We start from the raw sequence: 8,839 nt of genomic DNA, 5'->3' as shown, positions 1-8,839 counted from the left end.
TTACATTTCCCTCACTAACTTTAAACATCTGCTATCTGAGCAGCTAACCGATCGCTGCAGCTGTACATAGTCCATCTGTAAATAACCCACCCAATCTACCTATTTCATCCCCATACTGTTTTTATTTACTTTCTGCTCTTTTGCACACCAGTATCTCTACTTGCACATCATCATCTGCTCATTTATCACTCCAGTGTTAATTTGCTCAATTGTAATTACTTTGCTACTTTGGCCTATTTATTGCCCTACCTCCTCTCACCATTTGCACACACTGTATATATACCTTCTTTTTTTCCTGTTGTGTTATTGAATGTGTAACAGGGTTATATTGGTGATTCCCCTTGCCACCTTATTGTTATGCCAATGGGTTTTTGGTTTTAGTTTTGTCTTGCCTTCACCTACTCAACAAGGTATCTCATTGGCTGGTTTGCTTAGCTTGCTTACGAGGGAGGATGTTTCATTAGAATCCTCCCAGTGAACAAGCACCAAACCATCGGTAAGTTATTGGTTGCAAAGCACCGTACGTCAAAAGTAATTTTTATACTCCCAAGTGATGATTTAAATGTACAATTTATATCAATTTGTTTGTAAATGTTATTTGAACATCACACATCAGATGCAGCGTTTTTTTGTGAATATTTGTTGTGCATTTTGTTGTAGAGAATTACCGCTAATACTAGCTAGCAACTTACTGTGTCTGGTGGGGGGCTGTATATTTTGTACAGTGCGTGAGTGCAGAGTTGGATGGTGAGCTGTGCATTGCATGATGTGCAATTTTGTGCTGTTCCTATCAGAATAAATCTCCATGACTGGTGCTACAAGTTGGAGTTCGTGTCGATGATTGATTGTACACAACGCAAGAAGGGTACTGTTACAAATGTATGCTTGTTTATTCCACGTGTAACTCTGTTTGTGTCGCACTGCTTTGCATTATCTTGGCCAGGTCGCAGTTTTAAATGAGAACTTGTTCTCAACTAGCCTACCTGGTTAAATAAAGGTTAAATAAAAAATAAAAATAAAAAACACTATGTGCCTTGGCCTAGTGAGGCTATCCCTAGTCTCCACTCTAACACAGGGCTAGGATAAAAAAAACACCTCATTTCCCACTTATAGGGCCAGGATAGAGGTTACTGATGAAATTCCAGCAGCTACAATCCCGGACATAAACGCTCCTAGCAACCAGAAACCAGAAGATGCTCTGCTAATCTTGATTATTGTCCAGTCGTGTGGTCGAGTGCTGCAAAGAAAGACCTAGTTAAGTTGCAGCTGGCCCAGAACAGAACGGGACATCTTGCTCTTCATTGTAAACAGAGGGCTGATATAAATACTATGCATGCTAGTCTCTCTTGGCTAAGATTTGAGGAGAGACAATTATATTAATTGAAATGCTAATCCTTTGCACATGAACGCTCACTCATTTGGGAGTAATTGCAATCAATTTATATTTATGCCCAGTGTGTCGTCGTAATCTCTGTTGGAATCATCAGTCCTTCTGTTGGAAGGTTCATCTGAGCGTCTCTCTCTGCTACCCTGAAGTCTCTCGTGGTTAGAATGGATACTTCAGAGTACCATTCAGAAATGTTCTCATGGAATAGATGTTTCGGCGGTTGTCGGTCTTCGCATCTCAGGTTGACAATTTCTAGCTGCAGACTAATTATTAGTATCTAAGATTTGCTCTTATTCTGTTGGGATCGAGTCTCAGAGTTTAACCATTTCCACCCGTGTAGCCAATGCTCCACATAGTATGGTTAGGAATTCAACAACCATTACAACCTTATACTGAATTTTTTGTGGTCTCTACTCAAACCTTTCCCCCCTCGGCGATCGAGGTATGCGTGGTCTCAAGAGGATTTCTTCAGGTGTTTTTTTTATATTCCTAACAGTAGAAAAGGGCTGTCCCATGAGCCTGATCATGTCGGTACTCATGGAGGCGAGCCAAGGACTTAATTAAACTTTAAAGGGAATACAATTCTCTCACATTAAATTAACATCATTACATCATTTCACAAATAGTTTCATCTTTACTCATTCATTTGATACAATAATTAGAAGAAAACCTCATAATGGAGGCACCTGTATAAACAGAGTTATGGTAATGTGGCTGGCTGTATTGTCTTTCATGAGGTCACAAACATGAACCAAAACGGACCGGGTCGTAGCTGGCTTCTCCACCGACCATTTACACATTCTCCAAAACATGGATATTGTTCAGTTCTCAAGTTCTGTGACGTAGAAGAGGTTCCTTTGTTCTACTGTGAAACTCTCTCTATACTGCATGGCCCTGAAGAGAGTCTCCTCCAGGAATTTACAACCTGAGATAACAGAACCCGGGTGTAGGAGGGAGGGGGAGGGGGATGCCACGCTCTATACGCAGAAAGGGCCACGTCATGACACCAGAAAGACTCACGGCTGTAATGCTGCCAAAGGTGCTTATACAAAGTATTGACTCAGGGGTGTAAATACTTATGTAAATGAGATATTTCTGTATTTCATTTTGAATACATTATTCAAAAGGCACTTGCACATCTGAGCTGTCTTTTTTACAGGTGCGTGGTAACAGTTTAATTAAATTAGGATTTATGAAAACTTGCTTGGTAGGTCGATGTCCTCATTGTGGTTTTACAGACGTGTTTAATACGTTTTATGTACACACTTTATTCAAATATTTATGCATATTGTTATATTTATTGTTATATTTAGTAGCACTTATTTGTTTCCCCTTGACTCCAACCCCATTTGATGTGTGGATCACATGTGTTTGGGGTTATGTCTAAATAAGTGTGCTAATTTAAAAATCTCACAAAAGCTCTGACGAAGGCCGTGAGGCCGATACATAAAGCTCTGACGAAGGCCGTGATGCCGATACGTAAAGCTCTGACGAAGGCCGTGATGCCGATACGTAAAGCTCTGACGAAGGCTGTGAGGCCGATATGTAAAGCTCTGACGAAGGCCGTGAGGCCGATACATAAAGCTCTGACGAAGGCCGTGATGCCGATACGTAAAGCTCTGACGAAGGCCGTGATGCCGATACGTAAAGCTCTGACGAAGGCTGTGAGGCCGATATGTAAAGCTCTGACGAAGGCTGTGAGGCCGATATGTAAAGCTCTGACGAAGGCAGTGAGGCCGATATGTAAAGCTCTGACGAAGGCAGTGAGGCCGATACATAAAGCTCTGACGAAGGCCGTGAGGCCGATACGTAAAGCTCTGACGAAGGCTGTGAGGCCGATACATAAAGCTCTGACGAAGGCCGTGATGCCGATACGTAAAGCTCTGACGAAGGCAGTGAGGCCGATACGTAAAGCTCTGACGAAGGCTGTGAGGCCGATACGTAAAGCTCTGACGAAGGCTGTGAGGCCGATCGTAATACTCTGAGGCAGTGAGGCCGTTTCTTATTTTTCTCATTCAAGGCAGTGAGGCCGAAACATTTCTGAAAACATGCCGTGAGGCCGAAAGACAATCTGATTTAATCCATGATGCCGATAGCTGTAACTCTGACGAAGGCTGTACATTAAGCTCTGAGAAGGCTGTGAGGCCGATACTTTCTGAATGGCAGTGAGGCCATATGTTCTGCTCTGACGATTTGTGAGGTATTCTATTTTGCTTCTGTTCTATTTTGATGCCGATTCTATTTTGTTCTGTTCTAAGGCTGTGAGGCCGATACGTAAAGCTCTGACGAAGGCCGTGATGCCGATACATAAAGCTCTGACGAAGGCTGTGAGGCCGATACGTAAAGCTTATTAAAGATCAGTAATACTATACAGAGCAGTGTGTGGGTTTCTTATTCTTTCTCATTCAATACATTAGAAAACATTTCTAAAAACATGTGTGAGAGAAAGACAATGTATTTAATCCATGTTGAATTCAAGCTGTAACACAACAACATGTACATTAAGTCAAGGGGTGAATACTTTCTGAATGCACTGTAACACATGTTCTGTTCTATTTTGATGTATTCTATTTTTTCTGTTCTATTCTATTTTGTTCTGTTCTATTTTGATGTATTCTATTTTGTTCTGTTCTATTCTATTTTGTTCTGTTCTATTTTGATGTATTCTATTTTGTTCTGTTCTATTCTATTTTGTTCTGTTCTATTTTGATGTATTCTATTTTGTTCTGTTCTGTTCTATTTTGATGTATTCTATTTTGTTCTGTTCTATTCTATTTTGTTCTGTTCTATTTTGATGTATTCTATTTTGTTCTGTTCTATTCTATTTTGTTCTGTTCTATTTTGATGTATTCTATTTTGTTCTGTTCTATTCTATTTTGTTCTGTTCTATTTTGATGTATTCTATTTTGTTCTGTTCTATTTTGATGTATTCTATTTTGTTCTGTTCTATTTTGATGTATTCTATTTTGTTCTGTTCTGTTCTATTTTGATGTATTCTATTTTGTTCTGTTCTATTCTATTTTGTTCTGTTCTATTTTGATGTATTCTATTTTGTTCTGTTCTATTCTATTTTGTTCTCTTCTATTTTGATGTATTCTATTTTGTTCTGTTCTATTCTATTTTGTTCTGTTCTATTTTGATGTATTCTATTTTGTTCTGTTCTATTTTGATGTATTCTATTTTGTTCTGTTCTATTTTGATGTATTCTATTTTGTTCTGTTCTGTTCTATTTTGATGTATTCTATTTTGTTCTGTTCTATTCTATTTTGTTCTGTTCTATTTTGATGTATTCTATTTTGTTCTGTTCTATTCTATTTTGTTCTCTTCTATTTTGATATATTCTATTTTGTTCTGTTCTATTCTATTTTGTTCTGTTCTATTTTGATGTATTCTATTTTGTTCTGTCCTATTCTATTTTGTTCTGTTCTATTTTGATGTATTCTCTTTTGCTGCATTCTATTTTGTTATATTCTGTTCTATTTTGTTTTATTCTATTTGTTCTATTCTATTTCACTCAATTCTAGGAATTGATAGAGTACCTGCGGTCCCACTCTCACGGTGCGGTGTATGCCACGTCAATGTCATCTCCCGTCGTGGAGCAGATCATCACCTCCATGAAGTGCATTATGGGGGAGGACGGGACAGCGATAGGTGAGTCTGACACGTAGAAACGTGGTAGATAGAATGGGAAAGGTTCCATTTTCCACACACACACTGATACAACTGAATGCAATTTTGAAGACATTGCACTTAGGTGCAAAAACATGTCATGAGGTGTTTGGTCTGGGGTTGGTACGGAATGATTTTCTATTGGTTCATACCAGCTATCACCACAAGGGGGCTGTAGAAGCTTGTGTGAGACTAGAGCAACTGCAGTTTACAACTGGTTGGGTTAGACTGCTCACTCTCGACAGGTAGACAGTGGGTTTCTTATTTACTGACTGTGTGTGAGGTAATCAGTGTTGTATATTGGTGGAAATGTACATGTTATACAGAGACTGGTGAAGGCTCTGACTATACAGTAGACCATTCAGTATTCATCTACAGTGCCATCAAGTGATCTTGGAATGGAATGAATGAGGGTGCAATCCTCAGCTTGCTCTGGGCTAAGTCAGAAGGAGACCGATTTAATTTAGGCTAGCTACCTGCAGTACTGGCCATGTCTGCAGACTCTCTCTCTCTCTTTCACTCACTCACTCACTCACTCACTCACTCACTCACTCACTCACTCACACACACACACACACACACACACACACACACACACACACACACACACACACACACACACACTTATATTGTCTCCACCGTGCGGCCTGTCTGATCACTGTCAGCTCTGTGGGCAGAACAGCTTAGGTGTCATATTCAGATGACCCTGGCACACACACACACACACGCACACGTACGCATGCCACTAAATCACGGCAGGACAACAACAACAACAAAAACAGTTCCTCTTGCCTTGTGCGTCCCAAGTGAAGTTGTGTGTGTGTGTGTGTGTGTGTGTGTGTGTGTGTGTGTGTGTGTGTGTGTGTGTGTGTGTGTGTGTGTGTGTGTGTGTGTGGGAAGAACATATCACATGCACGTATCTCAGTGAGAATCGGTGATTGAGAATGAGGAATCCGTTGGTATTGAGAATGAAGAATGAAGAGAGATTCAATGAGAGAATTGAGAATGAAGAATGAAGAGAGATTCAATGAGAGAATTGAGAATGAAGAATGAAGAGAGATTCAATGAGAGTATTGAGAATAAAGAATCAGAAAAAGTGATTGAGTGAGACGATCTCATCCTATATGAGGTTTTCAGACTTCAACTTGGCCTGTTAGAGGAAAAGTTAAATCGATCAACGCTTGGTTCTCACTCAACCTTCGTGTTGATCTCCGAAGACAAACACTGTGAGGTTTACCAGTGGAAGTCCATGGGGAAACCATCAAAAGATTCAAAACCCTTTTCTCTCTGTGTAACACAGATACATTACCCTACACTGTGGGAACAGGGCTTTTTTTTATATACACACACGCATACCAACATACACACATACACATGCATGCACAGCACACACACACACACACACACACACACACACACACACACACACACACACACACACACATACGCATGTACACATGCAAGCATGCACACACACATACGCACACATACACACATACACATGCAAGCATGCACACACACATACACACACAGTCCATGGTGTGATTGGATTCCAGCCAGGCAGTATAATTGATCTCCAAGCCAGGCAGTATAGTTGATCTCCTAGCCAGCCAGTATAATTGATCTTCTAGCCAGGCAGTATAATTGATCTCCTAGCCAGGCAGTATAATTGATCTCCTAGCCAGGCAGTATAATTGATCTCCTATCCAGGCAGTATAATGGCAGTATAATTGATCTCCTAGCCAGGCAGTATAATTGATCTTCTAGCCAGGCAGTATAATTGATCTCCTAGACAGGCAGTATAATTGATCTACTAGACAGGCAGTGGTACAGTAGAGCTATAATCTCTGAAGTTGCAGGAAACCTGTAAAGTGAAAACACGGTCTCAGACCTTTGGGCCAAACGCAGTCATTTTTCAGGACTAGTCTAGGCCTCATCGGGACCACAGACCAGGGCAGTCATTATACAGGGCTAGTCTAGGCCTCATCAGGACCACAGACCAGGGCAGTCATTATACAGGGCTAGTCTAGGCCTCATCAGGACCACAGACCAGGGCAGTCATTATACAGGGCTAGTCTAGGCCTCATCAGGACCACAGACCAGGGCAGTCATTATACAGGGCTAGTCTAGGCCTCATCAGGACCACAGACCAGGGTAGTGCGGATGAGGTTTGCAATGGAAATACAGTTGAAGTCGGAAGTTTACATACACTTAGGTTGGAGTTATTAAAACTAGTTTTTCAACCACTCCACAAATTTCTTGTTAACAAACTATAGTTTTGGCAAGTCGGTTAGGACATCTACTTTGTGCATGACACAAGTCATTTTTCCAACAATTGTTTACAGACAGATTATTTCCCTTATAATTGTCACGCCCTGACCTTAGAGCTTTTTATGTCTCTATTTTGGTTTGGTCAAGGTGTGATCTGGGGTGGGCATTCTATGTTCCTTCTTCTATGTTTTTGTATTTCTATGTTTTGACCGGGTATGGTTCTCAATCAGGGACAGCTTTCTATCGTTGTCTCTGTTTGGGAACCATACTTAGGTAGCTTTTTCCCACAGGGTTTTTTGTGGGTAGTTATTTTCTGTTTTGTGTTTCTGCACCTGACAGGACTGTTCTGGTTTTCGTTCATTCTCTGTGTTAGTTTTGTTATTTAGTGTTCAGTTGAAATAAGAGTATGAACACTTACCACACTGTGCTTTAGTCCGATGATTCCTCTTCTTCCGACGACGAATAATTCACAGTATCACAATTCCAGTGAATCAGAAGTTTACAACCACTAAGTTGATTGTGCCTTTAAACAGCACGAAAAATTCCAGAAAATTATGCCATGGCTTTAGAAGCTTCTGATAGGCTAATTGACATAATTTGAGTCAATTGGAGGTGTACCTGTGCATGTATTTCAAGGCCTACCTTCAAACTCAGTGCCTCTTTGCTTGACATCATGGGAAAATAAAAAGAAATTAGCCAAGACCTCAGGAAAAAAATTGTAGACCTCCACAAGTCTGGTTCATCCTTGGAAACAATTTCCAAACACCTGAAGGTACCACGCTCATCTGTACAAACAATAGTACGCAAGTATAAACACCATGGGACCACGCAGCCATCATACCCCTCAGGAAGGAGACGCGTTCTTTGGTGTGAAAAATGCATTTCAATCCCAGAACAACAGCAAAGGACCTTGTGAAGATGCTGGAGGAAACAGGTACAAAAGTATCTATATCCAGAGTTAATCGAGTCCTATATCCAAATGGACAATGACCCCAAGCATACTTCCAAAGTTGTGGCAAAATGGCTTAAGGACAACAAAGTCAAGGTATTGGAGTCGCCATCACAAAGCCCTGACCTCTCATAGAAAATTTGTGGGCAGAAGTGAAAAAGTGTGTGCTAGCAAGAAGGCCTACAAACCTGACTCAGTTACACCAGCTCTGTCAAGAAGATTGGGCCAAAATTCATCCAACTTATTGTGGGAAGCTTGTGGAAGTCAACCCGAAAAGTTTGACCCAAGTTAAACAATTTAAAGGCAATGCTTCCAAATACTAATTGAGTGCATGTAAACTTCTGACCCACTGGGAATGTGATGAAAGAAATAAAAGCTGAAATAAATCATTCTCTCTACTATTATTCTGACCTTTCACATTCTTAAAATAAAGTGGTGATCCTAACTGACCTCAGACAGGGAATAATTACTAGGATTAAATGTCAGGAATTGTGAAAAACTGAGTTTAAATGTATTTGGCTAAGGTTTATGTAAGCTTCCGACTTCAACTGTACTAAAAAAAG

The sequence above is a fragment of the Oncorhynchus tshawytscha genome, linkage group LG08, assembly GCF_018296145.1.
Source record: "Oncorhynchus tshawytscha isolate Ot180627B linkage group LG08, Otsh_v2.0, whole genome shotgun sequence".
NCBI classification, from domain to species: domain Eukaryota; kingdom Metazoa; phylum Chordata; class Actinopteri; order Salmoniformes; family Salmonidae; genus Oncorhynchus; species Oncorhynchus tshawytscha.
This window is presented reverse-complemented; position numbering follows the sequence as displayed.